Source organism: Danio aesculapii, chromosome 18, assembly GCF_903798145.1.
Source record: "Danio aesculapii chromosome 18, fDanAes4.1, whole genome shotgun sequence".
Classification (NCBI taxonomy): Eukaryota; Metazoa; Chordata; class Actinopteri; order Cypriniformes; family Danionidae; genus Danio; species Danio aesculapii.
The window spans coordinates 11,839,317-11,861,381 of NC_079452.1; the positions used below are offsets into that span (position 1 = coordinate 11,839,317).

At 36.7% G+C, this 22,065-nt stretch overlaps 1 protein-coding gene across 1 annotated transcript in view; it reads left to right on the plus strand.

Annotated features, from left to right (window-relative positions):
- The first annotated feature begins 485 nt into the window (after positions 1-485).
- LOC130246073 (transmembrane protein 255B-like) overlaps positions 486-22,065 on the plus strand; it is a 74,460-nt gene continuing 52,880 nt past the window's right edge. The window contains exon 1 of the mRNA XM_056478933.1: positions 486-542. The gene's annotated coding sequence lies outside the window, so the exon portion shown is untranslated. The remainder of the gene's footprint in view (positions 543-22,065) is intronic.

Here is a 22,065-nt window from a genome sequence, read left to right on the forward strand (position 1 = left end):
TGATAAAGTGTCAAACATTATCAATAGCTCACAGCAGGAAAAAGAAGATGATAAAACCAGTCGGACAGTGAGAAGTAAACCACATACTGCGTTACCAAAACATCTCTTTTGCCATCTGTGAACTTGGACGCTTTATAAAACTCCTTCAAATACCCTGCTGGAGACCTGGACTAGGAGAACAACTGCAGTATATCTCTAATAAACCGACAGCTTTGAAGATCCTTTACATGCAGAGGATTTGGATCTGTCACTTATCCCATGATTGCTGAAATATTTGCGAGTTTCCGACTTCCCCCTCATATTTTCTTGTCACTTAAGCTTGATAGAACCATTGAGGCCGTGTCATAAATCTTTTCGGATGAAATTAATCGAAACGATGATAATGATTTCCAGTGCTCATATGGCGCTGCTTATGTTCTTAAGAGAAGTCTGCTTCATTTGTTTCTCTTCTTGCATTTACGTCTGTCTACTGATTGCAGTTGGCGTTTGGATCGTTCTTGGGAGTTCTTGGACTGAGCTTGGAGGAAAACCGCAAACAGCTGGTAGATATCACCACATAACTTTTTCAGCCTTCCATCATCATCTTGGGCTTTGTCTTCCTGTTTTATGATCCTGCTCAGCATGATACCTAGTCTTTCTGCTATGGTCCTTTCTAGTTATGCTTCACAAAATATGTACCCTTTTTATGATCCCTTATCTTCACGGTGGTGGTTATGGAAACATGCGAATCTCATGCTTCAAATGTGCAAATATGTGAAATGCAGACTTAAAAAAAAACATTTTATGGAGCCTGTGTTTAAAGTACATCATATGAGTATTCTTAAAGGGATAGTTCACCCAAAATGAAATTCTGTCATTATTTACTCGCCTTTATAAGTTTCTTACTTCTGTTGAACACAAAAAGAAGAAAGCTGTCCATATTTTACCAAAAAATGTAGTGTAAGTAGACAAAAAAAACTGTTGTAACTCAAAGTATTCTAAAACCTGTTTCACACTGCAAGCATGAGCAGCATGTGAGCAGAGCATGAGCAGCGCGTCCATGTTAACAGATTAGAACTTTTATTCCGCACACAGAAGCAGCGCGTCAGGACGAGGCATGAGCGTCGCTGAAGCAGTGCATTGATAATGACCAAAAACACATTGAATTACAGTAAAAATGACCAATTTTACCCAATAAATGCATAGATAATATCCACTGATTTACAGTTGAAGTCAGAATTATTAGCCCCCTTAAATTGTCTTTTTTTAACAAATATTTTTAAAATAATGTTTAACAGAGCAAGAAAATTTTCACAGTATGTCTGATAATATTTTTTCTCCTGAGAAAGTCTTATTTGTTTTATTTCGGCTACAAAAAGCAGTTTTTAATTTCTAAAAAAACATTTTATGGTCAAAATTATTAGCCCCTTTAAGCTAAATTTTTTCGATTATCTACAGAACAAACCATCTTTATACAAAACTTGCCTAATTACCCTAACCTGCCCAGTTAACCTAATTAACCTAGTTAAGCCTTTAAATGTCACTTAAAGCTGTGAAGAAATGTCTTGAAACATATCTAGTTAAATATTATTTACTGTCATCATAGCAAATATAAAATAAATCAGTTATTAGAGATTAAAACTATTATGTTTAGAAATGTGTTGAAAAATCTTCTCTGTTAAACAGAAATAAGGAGAAAAAAATTAACAGGGGGGCTAATAATTCAGGGGGGCTAATAATTCAGGGGGGCTAATAATTCTGACTTCAACTTTATATAAATTCAATCAAATGATCTTGAACGATTAAAAATATTTATTTAGGCCTGAAATACAAAACCAAATGTAAAACAATTTTAGTATCAGTTTTGCTTAGTAAGTTGCTCACTAGTTTGATCATGTATAAATATCATAACTATATTGCATAAATATTATTATAACTATAGGCCTACATCATCCTGACAATCAAAAACAAAATGACATGATACCACAGGTAATTGTCTTCTGAGTGCACCAGACATGAATGACACTCCTCATAGAGCTTGAGAAGCATACAGTATTGTAGGATCTATATAACTTGTAAAATAAAGACTAGGAAGTTAAGGAAACAGCATATAGAAGGAAGTTGCCGCGGGCCTTGGTACAGATGAAAAGTAAAAAAGTGTATTTAATATTGAGAGAGATAGGTAACTAGAGAGAATAGACAGCGATTGATTGATCTGTGCAGCAGCTGCCAATGAGCTGCGCGCTGCAGACGCAGTCGGTGTGAAAGGCAAACACCTGTGTGCTGCTTCTGCTCTCCATACGCGCTGCGCACACACTGCTCATGCTATGCCCTCGACAATAAATAGCGACAATATACAACAAACTCAAAACCTTAATATAATAAATAAATGAAAGTAATCTGAATTATCATTCAGAATCAATTTGGTGAAACTCAGCACCAAAAAACTGCTATTATAGACAATTTATGCATTTTAAACAAAAAGCAAAAAGCATTTTAAACAAAACAGACTACTCAAAAATTTAATCTATGAGCAATTTTTAATCTAACAACAAATTAAACGTGGTATGTCAACAACTTATGGAAAGAGCTGTGTATATTTTTTTTTAAGATTTATTTTTGGCCTTTTTGCATTTATTAAGTTAATAGGACAGTATTTCAGACAGGAAGTGAAGTGGGAGAGAGAGGGGGATAGGGCAAGAAATGTCCTCAAGCCAGGATTCAAACTTGGGATGCCCTGAAGTGCAACTGCACATATATTAGCGCACTAACCACTAGTCTAATTGCGTGACGACTGTGTATATTCAAAGTGCAAAATCTGCTGTTGTATAGCAGCTATAAGTGATGTTTTTTAAAAAATAAACTATTTCGAGAGGAGCGCATGATATGTTTGATCATGGCTGGGTCCCGCATTAACTAATGCATGAATAACTAATCAGCTGATTCTTAACTCATTATAAATTACCAGAGTTGTCTTCGCCTTGAAGAATCCACATTTGCTTTATGGGGCGGTATGGTGGTCCAGTGGTTAGCACTGTTGCCTCACAGCAAGAACATCACTGGTTCAAATCCTTAACATTCCAGTTGTCGTTTCTGTGCGGAATTTACATGTTCTTCCAACACAATCTCACGGCAATTCGTAACTTTTTGATTTAGTGGCTAATTCGTATGAATTCGTACGATCTAATTTGTACATTTTTGTATGATTTGCTCATCCCCCAATGACGGTTGGGTTTAGGGGTGGGGTTAGGTGCCACGGCCATGCCATTCCTACAGTGCAAAAACATGCGTCATAAGTGAATTGATCAAATCTAAATTAGCACTATAGTAGAGGTTCTAACCACCAGTATATCTCTATATAGCAATTTAAATCTGTCATCAGCTCTAAATAAATGGGGGTGTTCTCGAGACCTACCTGAGCTCAAACTCCCCTTGTGTATTGCAAACAGGAGGGAGCCCCGGGCTCGAGGAGCTTATGATCTCCCTGGGACAGCATGCCAAACGCTATATAATCAATCCTCAGCTAAGCATGAACTCTTAAAAAACATGTTTAACAATAAAAAATAAAGCCCAGCATTTATTAAAACAAAGCAAAAAAAATAAATAAATTTTTCTGACCGATACAACACTAAACATTTAAATAACGTGTTCTGAAATATAACAGAAATGTGTCACTGTGCCCGTGTAACCGGTTCTGCGTTGTGTTTTCTTTTTAATGTGAATAACCAGACAGAAATCAGCAGCTGTGACGGCTCTTTAATCACTTCTGATGTAAACTAAAGCACAGATTTTACAGTGTGTCTTCGCCATTATAACTCCTCTCTCCCATGTGCAGTCAGTGCAGAAAGGGAAGAGATGGGGAGAGAATATCACGATATCACGTGCTCCTCTTGAAATTAGTTTATGAAACTTCACTTAAAAGCATAATGGGGAAATAAAACAATAAAAACAACGAATCACTAAAATCACTCAATACAGAAAAACTGCTAATTTACCGATATTTTTTACAGTGCACTTTTATTTTAAATGCAGTCATCTAAAAAATTTGGAAACGCTATTGAATTTCATGGTTCCATATCAAAACATAATGAATAATGTTTGGGTCCTTGGCAAATATTAAAATGTGGAAAGGAAACCTTAGATGAACAACAACACTTGACAAATTGCATTGTGTCATTATTTATTTAACAAAATAAGCCAATATGTAAAGCGGTGAGTGCAAAACTATGAACAACCTTACAGTTAGCATAAAAAATTATGGGTCAATATTAGCCAAACTCAACAAACTGATCATCAACAAGTGTAAGAACCCTGAAAAGCAGAAGTTTTGTCAGTTTGAGTTTCTAGAGCTTTCAGGTGCGTGTGGAACACAATGCCAAAGAATGCATTAGCAATGATCTTGAAGGAGCAATTGTTGCTGCCATCAATCTGGGAGGGAAAATATTGCCATTTTCAAACAATCTGAAATCCTTATCCACAGTGAGGAAGTTTATTCACAGGTCAAAGACATTCAAGACACACACCAATATTCCAGGATTCCAGCAAATTCACCAAATGACCAAACTGTGTAACACTGAGAGAAATGGACTTAAGAACTTAAGACTCTACAGGCTTCAGTTCACATAATAAATTTCATGAACATACGATTAAAAAAGATAACAAGAAAAAACCATGAAGAACAATTTAGGTTAACAAGTTGCATCTGAGGGCGGCGCGGTGGCACAGTTGTTAGTACTGTCACCTCACAGCAAGAAGATCGCTGGTTTGAGTTCTGGCTGTGCCAGTTGGCATTTCTGTGTGGAGTTTGCATGTTCTGCCCGTGTTCGTGTGTTTCCTCCGGGTGCTCTGGTTTCCCCCCACAGTCCAAAGACATGCGGTTCAGTTGAATTGGATGAACTAAATTGTCCATAGTGTATGAGTGTGTGTGAGAATGAGTGTGTATGGGTGTTTTCCCAATACTGGGTGGCATATGGAAGAGCATCTGCTGCGTAAAACATATGCCAAATAGTGGTGGTTCATTCCGCTGTGGTGACCCTGATAAATAAGATACCAAGCTGAAGGTAAATGAATGAATAAAAATTGCTTTTGAACTAACCATAACCATGCATTCACACCCCAGCCATCAAAAGTTGACCATCAAAGTTGGCAGAAGTTTTCAGTGGGATCTGGTGGCAAGCTCCAGTGAAAGTGGCACATCGCGTCTTGGGAGGTGTTGGTGTTCGAGGAGAGTTGAAATCAGGTCAACATTACAGTTATAAGCTCCAGTATGGCGCAGTTTGGCAGCAGCTAATAAGAATGCAGAAGTTCACCACTTGAGAGGATTCCAGAAAACAAAATTTTGATTCTGACCACATTGGTTTACAAGCAAAATGAATTAGAGTTTATCATTGCTATGCCGCAGCCCTGCAGAGTTTTGTTCAAACCCCGCTTCAACGCATTGCCTGAAGGACTCCATTAGTTTGATTAAGTGTGTTTAATTAGAGTTAAGCTATACTGTGCAGAGCTGTGGACCTCCAGGAATGGAGCTGGACACCTGCTATTGACCTTATTCTTCATGTATGAGCGCACACAGCCATTGGAATCTTTTTGGCTTGAGAGTTCTGGTCTCATTCACTTTCATTAATGTCTACTGTAGATGTTAAACCCCCTCGTTATGTTACAAACTGATATTTTCTTATTCATTCATTCATTTTCCTTCGACTTAGTCCCTTTATTTATCGGGGGTTGCCACAGAGGAATAAACCGCCAACTATTCTGGCATGTGTTTTACGCAGCGGGTGCCTTTCCAGCCGCAACCCAGTACTGAGAATCACCCATACACTCTCACATTCACAAACAATTTAGTTTATTCAATTCACCTACTGTATACCACAGGTCTTTGGGCTGTGGGGGAAACCAGAGCACCTGGAGGAAACCCACGTGATCACAGGGAGAACATGCAAATTCCACACAGAAACACCAATTGACCCAGCTGGGACCTTTTTGTTGTGAGGCAACACCACTGAGCCACCGTGCTGCCATATTTTCCTATTGTGTTATTAAATTTTTGATGTAAACTCATGAAAACACTTGTTTGTAGAGCAAGACCGTTTTCTGATGTTTATATTCCTAGTTATTTCTCCTATAAGCAACTGAATATTAAGTTCTAAAACAAATACAAAAACAAGTGCACTTCTGCATTGCAGAATAAGGTCAATATTGCTTGAATTGTTCAGTGTATTTTCTTTTGCAATGGATTAATTAATATGCATCAAACCAGCCTGATCTCGTAGCGAAACGTAACTATTTTTTCGTTTGGACAGTTTAGTGGCTAATTCATATGAATTCGTATGAGTTCAGTTGTACAAAAATGTACGATTTTAAAAAGGAGCCAAATCCCACCCCTAAACCCAACCGTTATTGGGGGATGAGGCAAATCATACTAAATTGTATAAATGAGATCGTACGAATTCATATGAATTAGCCACTAAATGAAAAAGTTACGAATTGCCATGAGATAGCGTCGATCAGACTCATTCGGAGACCAACACAAAAAACAATGCATTCAAAAATTTCGGACAAAGTCTTGACCTACAACCAATTCGAAGATATTTGGCTACAATGAACATCATCAAAAGCCAAAATAGCAGATCAGCCCAAACACCTCATACCCAAACTACAGCGTGATGTTGAAGGGGTGATGATTTTGTTGGGCTTATATACCAAAGTCTCTTACAGCCAACTGTGAGGCCATCCAGCTGATAGCTACAGCTTGGCCAAAATTGTGTCATTCAGAAAATGATTCAATCTTAAGCAGTATGGCTAAAAAACAAAAGAATCAAAGTTCATTAGTCCAGTCAAAGTCTAGAGCTGACTGAAATACTGAGGTGGACAAACAAAGTGCAGCATTATATATGATATTTAGTTTTTCTGCAGTATATTACAATATTAATACAATTTCAGTCCCACTTTATATTAAGTGGCCTTAACTAATATTCAGTATATACTTAAACTAAAATTAATAAATTGTTACAATGTATTATTGTATCTAATTGTCTAAAGTTTTTACATTGTACTTATGATTGATTAAATTCATGCATGTAACTACATCTTTAATTAGTTTATGTAATTACATTTGTAATTACAGTGTTGATCAGGACTTACACCTTAACCCACCCTTAAACCTACCCATACCACCAAACCTTTCTCTAACCTTACTCGTATCCCACCTCAAGAGCCCGGAAGGGTTCTCAGATACATTATGAACACCTTAAGTACATTGTATTTACATTATATATTTACATTTAATATACATTGTATATATTTTGATGCAAGTGCATTGTAGTTAAGGACACTTAAAATAAAGTGGGACCACAATTTCATGTCGTGAATGTCTTGAATAGCTTGAATAGAAAATGTTCACTATTTTCAATTGATTAGAATGATTTTTTAGAAGAGTGAGTCAAGCATTACATATAATAAACTACTTAGAAACATAGATGAATACAACAGAGCACTGATAAAAGTGAAATTAAAAGTGCTTTATAGTTTTCTGGGAAGTCTAACAGTATTCAGGTACAGAAATAGAATGCTCAAATGTAAAATAACACTGTAAAGTCTTAATTGTTTAAATAATTTAATAAAAATGTATTCAATTTTATTAAAGTTACAAACAATGAAATTTCTTGTGCTGAATGCTTTAAACTCGTTTGTGACACTCACAAAGTAACATGCCTTAAAAGCACATGGAAATGATCAAATTTCACTCTATTATGGTTAATCTCTTCAGTGACTCCACAATTCTCTTGTGTTCTGAACTGTGGCTCCTGGTCAACTCTAATCCTGAATCAACATTGCTCATCCTGGATGCGTGCATTGAACACATCGATGCTGAAACAATATTTTGTGCAGCCCTAAAATAAAAGCGTAGAACCTTGATAAACATAAGCAACACTGTAATGAAGAGTGGGCCAAAAATCCTCCAGAATGATCTGGAACACTGATAAAGTCAAACAGAAAATGGGTAACCCTACAGTAACATTACATAAATAATGATGTACTGCACTAATATGTACACTAGGGTATCATGGTGGCGCAGTGGGTAGCATGATCGCCTCACAGCAAGAAGGTTGCTGGTTCGAGCCTCGGCTGTATAAATTGGTGGTTCATTCCACTGTGGCAAACTCAGATTAACAAAGGGACTAAGCCGAAAAGAAAATGAATGAATAATATGTACACTAAACATGAAACACATTATAATGAACTAATGATGAGTTGAGACATATGCTAGTCAAGAACCTAAACATGCGTTACATGTGTACCTTGGCTACCTTAATTTTTGTTAGTACACTAATAATTATTAAGTATTAATTAACATCTTGGGTTTTAGTAAGTTAAATGCAACTTTTTAATCCAGTGTCAGACTGTTGAACAGTAATCAGTAATGCGGATTTATGTGTTTTTAGTAGGGATGCTCAAAATGATCGATTAACCGTTAACTGAAGCCTTTTTAACCAATTATTGGTATCGGTTTAAACGATTAAATATATTATTTTATATATTTTTCAAGTTTGGCTGCATAAGTGGCTGATCACACCGAATTGGCTTTTTGCGTTGAGAGGGGCATCTTTTAAATGGTTTACTAACGGCCGTGAGTTTTTTGTGCACTGCTTTGGAAAAGTGTGTTACGTCAGTCGTGTCTTCTTCATTCTCCAATCAAATTAAAGCAGAGGCGGGGTTTCCATTGAGGTGACAGCAGTGTTTGTGTGTTGTCAAGACAACTACGGAGAACTTTTAAAGATGGAGAAGAGACTAGCAGTCGCTGTTTCAAGTTATCCAGAGCTGTATGACTTTACAAATCTTATATTTCACAATATTATTAAATATTACAATTATAACAACATCGACAGCAACACTTGTGCACAATACGGGTCAGCTGATTCAGTGGCTTCGCGTCAGTCGCATCAGTCGATTTTCTTCTTGTCAATAAAAAGGCATTGCAGTGCGCCTGTGTTTTTGAGACGGAAAAGCGCGTTCGCTGTGATCGGCTTCTTAATGTGCAACTGCAACACATATTTGTTAACTCACGGGATGGTAACGTGCAACCACATGTGCCTACAGACAGATTTTCCAAAGAAGCAAAGTGGAAGAAGAATATTGCAGTTTGACACAGATGAGTTCATGCCAAACCAGCGCTGATGCTGATTGCCTCCTGGATCTGCATCATAAACACAACAAATAGGCTATAGTTGTGACGATTTAGTGTACGACCAGCAAACCAACCTTTTTTTTTTATTTGGAAAATTACAGTTATTGATAGTTCTTATAAATACCAATTTTTTAAATAATCTACATAATCTACGAATCAAACAAATCCAAAGATTTTCTTGATTTTTGCATAATGATAACTCCGCAGTCAGCATTGGTGGTTCAGAGGTAGAATTCTTGCCTGCCAGGTGGGAGACCAGCGTCTGATTCCCGGGCAATGCAATTGCTGGGGGCGACGCAGTGGCGCAGTAGGTAGTGCTGTCGCCTCACAGCAAGAAGGTCGCTGGTTCGAGCTTCGGCTGGGTCAGTTGCCGTTTCTATGTGGAGTTTGCATGTTTCTCCCTGCGTTCGCGTGGGTTTCCTCTGGGTGCTCTGGTTTCCCCCACAGTCCAAAGCAACCCAGGCTCATTCTGAGAACGTAGTCCGAGGACGTTTCTGGAGACCGCGAAATACGTCCTGGGAGGTACGTATTTTTGCAGTTTTTGTTTTTGCGAATCCGCGAGAGGCCGCTGTGCACGTTTTTCTCCCGCGCCGTCCTCGCGTAAACCCGCTGGAGGCCGCTGTCGAACGACCTTCCGCCTGTCTGCCTGGATGACAGAATGATTGACCGGCCAATCGGCTGACCCACCCTCCTCCGTCCCTAAACCCAACCAACGATGATTCACAAAAGCCGTCCAGAAAAAGAAAAGCCCTCGTCTGATTTTTACCACGTTTCGGATTTTGACCACATTCTCACCCTGTGATGAACTGGTTCGCTTTATTTTTTGGATTTTGTTTTCTTACCTGATTTCTGGAACCACTCTTCCCCGGACTTGAACCCGGTCATCGTCGTGGTCAGCCCGTTTCTGCACCTCGAGTCCGCCAAAGAACACGAAGAGCTAACCGGACAAACTGGTTGCAGCGGGAAAGCCCTCCACACGCAGGCCGGCAAGCGCCGAAAGGAACGGCGTCACACCGCCCCGCAGCGTTCGCTTAAAAAAATGAAATGCAGCCGGACGTACCCCCGGCTACGTATTTCGCGGTCTCCAGAAACGTCCACAAGACTACGTTTTCAGAATGAGCCTGGGTTGGTCCAAAGACATGTGGTACAGGTGAATTGGGTAGGCTAAATTGTCTGTAGTCCCAGAGATGGGTTGCAGCTGGAAGGGTATCCGCTGGATAAGTTGGTGGTTCATTCCGCTGTGGCGACCCCGGATTAATAAAGGTACTAAGGCGAAAAGAAAATGAATGATTGAATGAATGAATGATAACTCCTCACAAAACTGAGGCTTTTTCATTTGACATCTTACAAACATTTATGCAAATTAATGCAATATCATATTTAAACAACAAAACTGTTTACAAAAAGTCAAGATATGCAGGTCTTGCATTAATTAAATGCATATTTTGCGTGGAGCGATCGATTTGAGGTAGCTTGCTATTTTTATTTGATGGAAGAAAAAAATTATTGGAAAAAAATAGCCTATGCTGGTTCTTAAAAAGGATTCAGTCAGTGTTTTCGTTTTGCAATCTAAGTTTGTCATTTAAGTGAAAAATATCTAGGGCAGGCCTAATCTTTTATTCTTTTTATTTAGTTTATTCTTTTTTTCTATGCCATTGGATGTTCTGTTATTAACATGTTTGCATGTTAAAATAAATCAGTATTTTAAAATGCAATATTTAATGTGTCTGACACAAAATAAACACTTACATTTTTTATTAATTAAATAATAATTTATTATTAATCTGACCAGTTAACGGTTAATATTCAATTAATGAGCGTCAGTTGTCCGTTGGCAAAATTAACTGAAATGAGCATCCCTAGTTTGTATTATGTGTTTTTTTAGTTCTTTAATGAGGCTATGCTGAAATACTTAAGAGCCCACAAAAATCCCCCTTGGGGGACAATAAAGTATAAAGACAAACTAACAAACAACAAACAAAACATGAACGCATAAGCTGTTATTTTTTATCATTATGTCATGACTTTACTTTAAGGGGCACATTACTATTAACTCATTCCTAACAACTTACGAACTGCTGTGTAATATTCAGTGCCAAGTCCTGATTGGCAGAGAGGTTGGTGATTACTTCCTGACCGGCTTCATTTGTTTCAGCAGGATGAATTTAATTACGCATACAAAGCCTTGCTTCGTAGACTGAAAAACATCAATAAAGTTTACAATGAAAAACTGGCAGCAGTGGAAATTTAAATAAAAAATATAGTAGAATCCATAAAAGAAGCTACCATATTTCATTAATTTATAGTGTGTAACCAATGATTCGAAATACTAACATTTACACATCGTACCTTTATTACACAGACGAAAACATAAGAATAAGCAGTTGGTGATGAGAAAGTTATAATGTTCACAAACAGAATCACAAAACAGATTATCTACAAGTAGATAAACATGAAATAAACACTTAGAAGGTGCTCTGTGTCATTCACATAATTACTAAACGTCATAAAAACACATAACATTAAGTAATGCTATAAATATTATTTATCAAAATTAGACGTATAAACCTCTAATGTACAATACATACACTTAATACACAAATACACCATTAAACATGTACACATAGTCATCACTACTATAAAAAAGCAGGTCAACTGTATGTACAGTTGAAGTCAGAATTATTAGCCCCCCTGAATTATTAGCCCCCCTGTTTATTTTTTCCCCCAATTTGTGTTTAACAGAGAAGATTTGTTTCAACACATTTCTAAACATAATAGGTTTAATAACTCATTTGTAATAACTGATTTATTTTATCTTTGTCATGATGACAGTAAATAATATTTGGCTAGATATTTTTCAAGACACTTCTATATAGCTTAAAGAGACATTTAAAGGCTGAACTAGGTTAATTAGGTTAACTAGGCAGGTTAGGGTAATTAGGCAAGTTATTATATAACGATGGTTTGTTCTGTAGACTATCGGGAAAAAGGGGCTAATAATTTTGACCTTAAAATGGTTCATAAAAATTTTAAAACTGCTTTTATTGTAGCCGGAATAAAACAAATAATACTTTTTCCAGAAGAACAAATATTATCAGACATACTGTGAAAATTTCCTTGCTCTGTTAAACAAAATCTGCAAAATATTTAAAAAAGAAAAAAAAATTAAAAAGGGGGGGGGGGGGTCTAATAATTCTAACTTCAACTGTATTTTATAACATGTATTTGATTGTAACTTAATTTGATTGCAATGCAATGATATGCACCTTTTGTAAAGCTGCATTGAAGCACAAATTATTGTAAAAGTGCTATACAAAAAACTACAATTGAATTGAATAACTGATGAGGGAAAAACAAAAAATGTCAACAAAACAGCATAAAAAGTTCTGTGTCATAAAAGGAATTCGATGAAAGTCAGTTTGTGGTTATTCACTGTATATATTAAGGAGAGTTTCTGGTTGAACAAATATTAGTGTTCATTTTTTAACTTTGTTTTTACAGTTTACCATCATTGTCATTCAGTGTACACTATAATTATACTATGAAATACTATATTACTACAATACTATATAGATACTATAAATCTATACATTATACATGTTTTTGCTTGTTTTTTTACGAAATGATGAACGATATTATCAGCAACATTATCAGTGTTTTCAATAGAGCATAGCAAACATAATGGGTTCCTTTATTGATGTACACAACTGGTCAAAAGTTTGGGGTCAGTTTTTTTCATGTTTCTTTTTTTCATTCTGTTCATCAAGGCGGCATTTATTAAGTGTAAAAAAAAAAAAGTTAAATTGTTAAATATTTATTTATGAAATATTTGTTTATTACTTACTGTATGTAGTTTCAAATGAAATTATTACTCCAGTCATTATTGCTTTTATTACCAATACCGTTAAAAAAAATTAATAATAATAACAACAATATTTCATATTAGAGTGATTTCTGAAGGATCGTGTGACTCTGAAGCCTGAAGAAATAAAGCTGAAAATTCATCTTTAAAATCACTGGAATAAATTATTAAATTAAATTATAAACTACTTTTGAACAGTTATTTTATAGTGCAATAACATTTCACAATGTTACAAAATTTGTACTGTATTTTTGATTAAATAAATGCGGATTTGGTGAGCAGGAGAAGCTTATTTTAAAACATTTAAAAATCCTACTGACCCCAAACATTTGACCGGTAGTGTATATGTTGTGTGTACATTTATTAAAGTGTACTTTTTAAAAGTGACTTTAAGTATAATATAGTCATGAAAGTGTACTAGGGTTGGGTCGATAGACGATGCCATCACAATGCTGAGCCGGCATCATGATCCTCCACCCTGCCCTCGTCGCAGCAGCAACCTGCTCACAAAAAAACACACACTTAAGCCCCGTTTTCACTAATACGTCTTAGTTTGAAAATGGCATTTTAGAATGAAAACGATCCACGTCTACACTAGCATTTCATCTAGCATTGCTGAAAAGCCATCCGTCCACTCTATACTGCTGAAAACGCACATCACATGACCACACACACACACAGTCACGCGCTCTAGCATATGCGCACGTCTGAGCTCCAGGCAGTTAGCGGGTGCTTTGAGTACAAAAACCTCAAAGAGCAGTACATGTCGGACAGTTTATCAAGGATGTACCACTGGATCGCATCTCACTATAGTTGTTAAACGTGATATTTAATTCATCTACTCTCTATCTAACGACTTTTCTGACTTTTCAGGTAACATGTCACAGTGGCAGTACACTGCTTCAAACTTTTGCTTTCACGCTTGTACTTAGCGAAAACCTCAGATACTGTTTGTTGGTTCCTGTTGGTTGTGCACCTTTTTACTAACCAAGTTTGTCTGTGTCATTATAACAACACAGATCACTCTGCCTATTCATGACAGAGTCCTGTGGTAATAGCGATTGACAGGTGGTAAATTGTGTGTAAGTTATCTTTATTTATTTATGATATAGTTATGGGTAAAACAAAGATCATGCGGGTCAGGTAGTTGAAACGGTAGGCTACAAATAATTAATTCACCACCGCCTATAACAACGATGCCATCGTCCATCGCAATGTTTCACATTAGACATCGTACGATGCCGAATTGGTCGACATCGCCCAACCCTTAATCACCCTTAACCCATAATACAGTTTTTTTTATAAATAAATACATTCAGTTGAAAGCAAAATTATTAGCCCTTCTGTAAAATGTCCTATAGTACTGTTTAATTGAGAGAATTATATTTTTTAATGCATTTTTCACCATAATAGTTTTAATAACTAATTTCTTTTGTATTTGCCTTGATGACAGTACATAAGTCTCTAGTTTTACTAGAAATTTTGCAATATACTGAAGTATTCAGCTTAAAGGGTAATTTAAAGACTTATCTAGGTTTATTAGTTTACTAGGCTAGTTAGGGTAATAAGAAACTAATAATGTTGACTTTAAAAATTGTAAAAAATATTTACAAAAAAATTAAAAACTGATTTTATTCCAGCCAATCTAAAAGAAATAAGACTTTTTTCAACAGAAACAAATATAGGGAACACAGAGAAAATGTCCTTACTCTGTTAAACATCACTTGTGAAATATCTGACAAACAGTTAAAATATCAGGACTTTCCTTTTTAAATGGAAAAGTTGCCAGTTTACAAAGTTAAGTGCACTTTGTATTCGCAAGGGCAGTGCAATGCACTTATAATGGAATTCATTTTTGCGGAAATATGCAGCTTGTGTTGTTGTTAAAGCACTATTTTTCATACAAATTGTCAGTTGCTTCAGCAGGATGAATATAGTTATGCATTACGCACACAAAGCCTTTCCCTATAGACTCCCATTGCAAGTCCATCCATTATGTGTGTTTTTGTTTGTTTTTACGAAATGATGGACACAATTATTGTGTGTGGACATCGGCAGCATCCAGAGGTGTTGTTGATAGATCCTAGCCAACATAATGGGTTCCTTTAACTATTCACAGATGTGCGATTTGTGTTGCTCCATGTAACACAATCCGTTTTATACTTGACCAAAATGCTTTTTCGCGTGTTTTAACTGAAAACAACAAGAAAAGTAAATAATGCTCAGAAAAATAAAAGTACAACTTAAGCAGACCACCCACGTTTTAATGCACTGATACGTCCTGACACTTTGTGTTTGTTACAGTAGGTTAAAGATTTGGCTAATTTAACTTTAAAGGAACTTTTGTTTTCCAATTAGGGTGAGTAAAAAGGTTGTAATGCGACAGACGTATCTCCAAGCCACAGGATTTGCTCCAGACTGCTGTTCCAGATCAATTCGGCATAGTTTGTTTCTCCATGAGCCTCCAGAAGTTGAACTTTTGGAAATGGCAGGAGCGCTTATCGTGTTTTTAGGGGTCAGTAATCGCAGCCGATATCCTGTCCAGTTCTTTTGGGCTTGGTGTGAAAACACTGCAGATGTGTACTACAGAGTGAAGAATCTAACTAAGGATCTGAGAGTCCTTGTAGCAAATGTGTGTGTTGTTTTAAGAAAACAACTATTCATTTGTGTTGTGTTTTATTTTCATTTGTTTTTATTCATTCTTCATTTAATTATTTTATCTTATCATATGTTCATTAGTCATTTATATAATTATCATTATATCATTTTATTGATTATTACTTAATGATTTGATTACTATTATTGATTATTATTTGTCATTTTAATATGTTTTTATATTTTTATTACTATTTTATATGTTTATTCTTTCTTATTATTTCATTTTTTCATATTGTTATAATCTTATGACTGTGGATTCAAGCAATACTTGCTTTCATGAGTAAGAGATAAGAGAATGTCTTCATTTCAAGGCCTGTGTTGTCTCTGGACAATATTGTGAAGCAGTAATTTTCCATTGCTGTTGCTTGTGGTATAATAACACTTGTTGGATTTATCTTGGTGAGGCGAAGTCTGAGTATTGAATCATACACAACTAAGGCCCAATCCCAATTCTATTATTGTACCCCTACCCCTTCCCCTTGGCCCTTAGAACCAAGCCAAAATTTACCCCTAAGAATTGAGACAGCACTACAGCACCTGCACATGTCATCATATGTCATCGCAATCTCTTGCTTCATATGAGATCAGACAATCGTGACTGCTGTAGTTATTCTAATTTGTGGATCTCAATACTTCCGGGTGCAGCTGTGGCTGGTGTATTCTGGGAAATTTTCTTACCCCTTGGTTTCGAGTGTGGTCCTGAAAAATCTTCATTTGAAGGGGTGTATACCCATTGCCCTTAGCCCTACGCCTTCAAGCCAAAGAGAATTGGGACACCACTACCCCTTCACGTGAACGCGCAAAACAAGGGGTAGGGGTAAGGGAAAGGGCTAAGGGGTAGAACTGGGATTGGGCCTAAGTGTGGATGGGGGAAAATTCATTAGGGGCTCTATTTTAACAATCTAGGCACAAAGTCTGAATTGCAGGGTGCAAAAGCATAAAGGGCGCATCCTAATCCACTTTTGCTATTTTAAGGACGGAAGAATACGCTCTGCGCCACGGCACATGGTCTAACAGGGTTGAGCTTATTCTCTTAATGAGTTAATTAGCGAGAAAACAGTTAAACAGAGCATCTGCAGCGCAAGGATAAAGAATGAGCCTCCTCCAGCAGGCCTTTACTTTCACTTTCATACTTTCATGGATAAAGAAATGGTGTTGTACGCAGACACCAATTAGCCTACGTAATTAGTTTCGTTTGTTAACAAAACTATTCGTTTGTTTTTAAAACTATTTCTAAATTCAGTTCTAATTTCCAGCAAACAAAATAAATGAACAGTAATAAGGAAGTGTGGTCGAAAAACCAAATACACATGCTGTGCCCCATATGGTTCAAATCCTGACAAGTGGACAAATCTAAGCTTGTTTTTAATAAAACAAATATAAATGTGCATATAATAAATAATACTGCTAATAATAATAACATTATACCAAAGCAAATTGTCATGAATAAACTAAAAAAATAACAGAGATGAAAAAATCATGCAGGCACTGGTTTTTATATCTATGTAGAAAGTAATATTTTTAAAAATATTTTAATCCTTTAATTCTTTTTCATTTGTAAAGATATTTGCGTATTGCTGTACATCCTGCAGGATTTAAGCGATGTGTAAGCGAGACGCACAACGAACGCGCTCTGTGCTACACTTTAGACCTGCTTTCAGTTGGTCTATTGAACAGTCTATTTTAGTTCCTTAAAATAGCAAATGTGCCAACAATGTGTCTTAACACACCTCTTCTCTAGACCGAAACACCTATGAATCCACAAAGTGGCGCAAATGGATTTGCTATTTAAACAACGTGGCGGAAAACGGGAAAATTTGGGTTTCATTGGTCTGAAAATAGCAACACGTTGTGGAAACACGTCCTGTGCCCTGTGTATGATAGGGCCCTGGGGCTTTTACTCAATATTTAGTAGCCTACACACAGTTCAGTCTTGCATCCTTTCCTTGTAAGTTCAGACTTTGCAAGTCTGATATGGAAAACAAACTCTCGAGGACATGTCGGGTAATCTTCAAAGGAAACTGTGTACTTTATAACGTCATTCACATCACACTGAATACGTTGTTTTACTTTCTTAACATTAAAATGAAAACATGATACGAGGAACTGCCTATTTTCATTTTCACAACTTAACAGACAGTAGAAATGTTGAGGTGTCGTGTAGCTCCAAATTTATATGACCGTCATCTTCACTGTATGCATATTTATTACAAAACGGAGCCTAACATAACTGCCTCCTTTCATTTTCATTGAAAAATATGAAACATACCCTCTCTTTTGCTGAGTATCAGTTTTAATAATCAATAATGGCCATTATAAAAGTATAACGTAAGTTTTACAGTATAGGAAATAAAGGCAAGCAATCAGTCAAACGTGCAGAAACAGTGTACGTGGTTACATAAATTAATATATTATCTTATCTTTGTGCTCAGCCAAAACACGTTACCTGAGAACAAGTAAGAGATTCTAAAGACCAAAGTCGGGAAATATGTCGTTAGCTAGAGACAAGATGAATTAAATTTAAAGTTTAACATATATAGTGAGATTAAATCCAGCGGTAGATCCTTGATATACAGTCCAACATGCACAACTCTCATCACTGCAGTGCATGCCAGAGTGTGTGTGGTCATGTGATGTGCGTTTTCAATGGTATAGTGTAGATGGAGAGCTGTTCAGAAATGCCAGTGGGGACGAGGATCGTTTTCATTCTAAAGCACCGTTTTAAAACTAAAACGTATTAGTGTAAATGGAGGCCTAAGATTATTCAGCTCTTTCTTTATCATCATTACTTTATCTCTTGCTTCTGCTCGTCTCTAGCTTTCTCAGTCAGCTCCTATATTGATAGGAGACTGTTAATTCAGTTGAATACTGGTTAACAGGTTTGGTATTGGGTGGCTCCGCTGGCTTGTTGTCTGGATAACCAGACATTTTCTGATCTTTTTTAGATCTTATTTATTTGCTGTGGAGAGTGTAATCTAACAAGAGTAACTCGATTTTTAAATTGCTATGGTGCTTGATCATGTAAAAAGTCACTATGATTGAACATAAATTGTTCTTTGGTTGCTAGTTACTGCTAGATGGTAAAGTGTAGATAGAATACAGCTATAGCATCAATGTAGCATAATTTTTGTGACACTGTATAACAATAATAAATTTTTTTACAGTACTGTGGCAGTTGGGTTTAGGGTTGGGGTGGGGGTAGACATTAAAAAAATAAATTTATTGGGTAATTTAATAAATAACATAAATAATACTTGGTACAACAACTGTTTTTACATTACTGTGATGCTTGGACTTAGGGTTGGGGTGGGGGTAGACATTAATAAAATACAATTAATGGGAAATTTAATAAATAATACAAATAATTCTGGTTAACTATGGTCTCAACCGTTTCTGAACTAGCAACAACCCTGCTAGATGGTTTGATTTCAATTCAATTCAATTCAATTCATGTTTGTTTCTATTGCGCTTTTACAATGTAGATTGTGTCAAAGCAGCTTAACATAGAAGTTCTAGTAGATTTGATGACAGGGTTCACTCAAAAAAGACATTTGCTGTGTGTTAGACCAGTGGTTCTCAAACTGGGGGTCGCAGAGTAATTTCAAGGGGTCGTGAGAGTGATTTAAATATTGTGTAATTTTCAGTGATTATAATATATATTTTTCAGTATTATAAGTGAAAGCTAATATTTTCAGATTTTCTAAAGATATCACTGATAAATTCATAAAGTATTTAGGACACATTAAGGCAGAATGCATCTTTGCACTTAAAACGCAGTGCTCAGGAACAGTTTAAAACTGTTGTCATGTCAATTTGCTGCAGTAAACAAAGCCGGCAACGCTTGTCCCGCCTTCGCTCTCTTCCTATTGGCCCACTGCGCTAGACAGAATCATTCAGTCAACGCCTTCTGCCTTCAGATGACAGGAGATACAACCGCAAAAATGTAACGCGCTGAAGATGAGAGAATGAAAACAACACTGACAGATTTAGTTTTAGAAGCCAGCTAAAGCTACAAATAATGGCACATCTGATTACTGATCACGTGGTGAATGTTAATCCACCATCTACACTTTTCCAAGAGTGGATAAAAGACTTCCATTGGCTTCAAGTCTGCTATGAAAATAACTAGCATTCACTGTAAAGTCTGTGTGACGAAACTTTCAGGTAACTGCCATATCTACACATTTTAAGCACGAGAGGTTCTGTTTAATTCTTTATTTAATGGCCAGACGCTGTCAGCTATATGTAAAATTTAACACCACATACACCATCGCAAAAGGGCTTGCACTCGCCAAGATTAAACTAATATTGCAGCTCATGAAAAGACCGGTATTGCTATTAAAATGACGTATAGCATCTGTGCAATATCAGACACCATCTGTGAGAACACAGCACAGTTACCGTTAACAGATTCATTAATGAATTCATGTCAAGCAGTGCGTGCAGAGCCGGTGAGCGGTTCGTCCGTGTATCTTTTGGTCACTCAGTTATGCTATAAAAATGTGTTTTCTTGTTAAAACAGTGCATATTTGTAATAAATGCAGGAAAATTGCTTCGTAATTCATCAACTCCGCCGCAAAGGAGACACTTTGATTCCGGTTTGTGGACTTTAATCAGGTTTATTTTGTACATTAACGGATGTTCATGTAGCAGTGTGCATTAATATGTATCCTGTCATGTTTAACTTGCAAAAACAATGCAAAGTTAAACGTGTGTGTGTGTGTGTGTGTGTGTGTGTGCATGCGCGCAAACTTTATAAGGACATTGTTTGTGACTTATCATTGCAGAAAGGCTTGAATTAACTCCACAACAAATATGTCAAAAAAGAGTTGGGAAAGTTCTTACTGTAGTAAGGGAGATCTGCTGCATGCTTGTCTGTCACTGTGCTGATTATCTACTTTGACATGCACATGGGAATGGTTGTCGGGGAGAACCAGCTCATTTGCATTAATCCCACAGACAATAAAAACAGCTACAATATCTTGACAGCTCAAATTTCCCAGATTTAAAAAGGTATAATAAATAATCTTTACAGACACATTCTGGAGACACAAAAGACTTGTCTTAAAGTTTGAAAAAGGAGGAAAACAGGTGCACTTTAATTCCTCCATGTTGTCCAAACACAAATAAATTTTGTGGAACCCACATTTTTATACAGTGTTGTATACTAATGGCTGCTTCTAGTAAAAATATCATCAAAATAGAAAAAAGCCCCCACAATTTCAAGACAAAGGATTGAGAGAAGCCCCTGCGGTAAAGTCTAGAAGGGATACAGCTGCAGATTCTTGAGATACTTTTGTTACAACCTACAACAATACTAAAACTATTCATAGTACAAAATATGTTACAACTCTCACATGGTCACAAGCTAAGCAGGGCTGCGCCCCGTCAGTACCTGCGAAAGCTAGGTTGCTGCTGCTGGACTAGTGTTAATGAGATCAGCAGATCAGCAGGGGGCGCTCAACCTGATGTCTGTGTTCATCGTTAACTGGGCTAGGGTAATTAGGAACTCTCTGTGGTCATTAAAAATCCCATTAAAAATGTCCTTTGAAAAAGTGTAGGGGTTTAACTCCGGCATCCTGGCCAAATTTGCTCACTAGCTTCTTTCCGTCCTAACCATCCTCATATCATAATTGGCTTCATCACTCTGTCTCCTCTCCACCAATCAGCTGGTGTGTGGTGTGTCCAGAAAAGCACTATATAAAATGTAAGGAATTATTATTATTAAATTTGTTTCATCATATATTAATTATTATATACTATATACAACTTCAAACTACTAAGAATGTCGAGGGGCGACGCAGTGGCGTAGTGGGTAGCACAATCGCCTTACAGCAAGAAGGTCGCTGGTTCGAGCCTCGGCTGGGTCAGTTGGCATTTGCATGTTCTACCTGTGTTTGCGTGGGTTTCCTCCGGGCGCTCCAGTTTCGACCACAAATCCAAAGACATGTGCTATTGGTGAATTGGGTAAGCTAAATTGTCCGTAGTGTATGTGTGGGAATGAGTGTGTATGGAATGTAATGGAAGGGCATCCGCTGCGTAAAACATTTGCTGAATAAGTTGGCGGTTCATTCAGCTGTGGTGATCCCAGAGTAATAAAGGGACTAAGCTGAAAAGAAAATGAATGAATGATTAAAAATGTCCAAAAAAGTCACAGTTTAAATGCAGTTACATGTCAGAGATCAAGGTCCCATAATGCAATGTAAAACACCCAAAACTTACGAGCAACAAGCGACTGTTAATTAACAGCAGTGTTAGGTCATGGACCATCTGTGTAGCTGGAATATGATTTGTCATTTTTTTGTTCAAACACAAAAAATCTGTGTATCAAGGTCAATAGTTATTAGTGGTGTAATGGATCACAAATCTCACAGTTTGG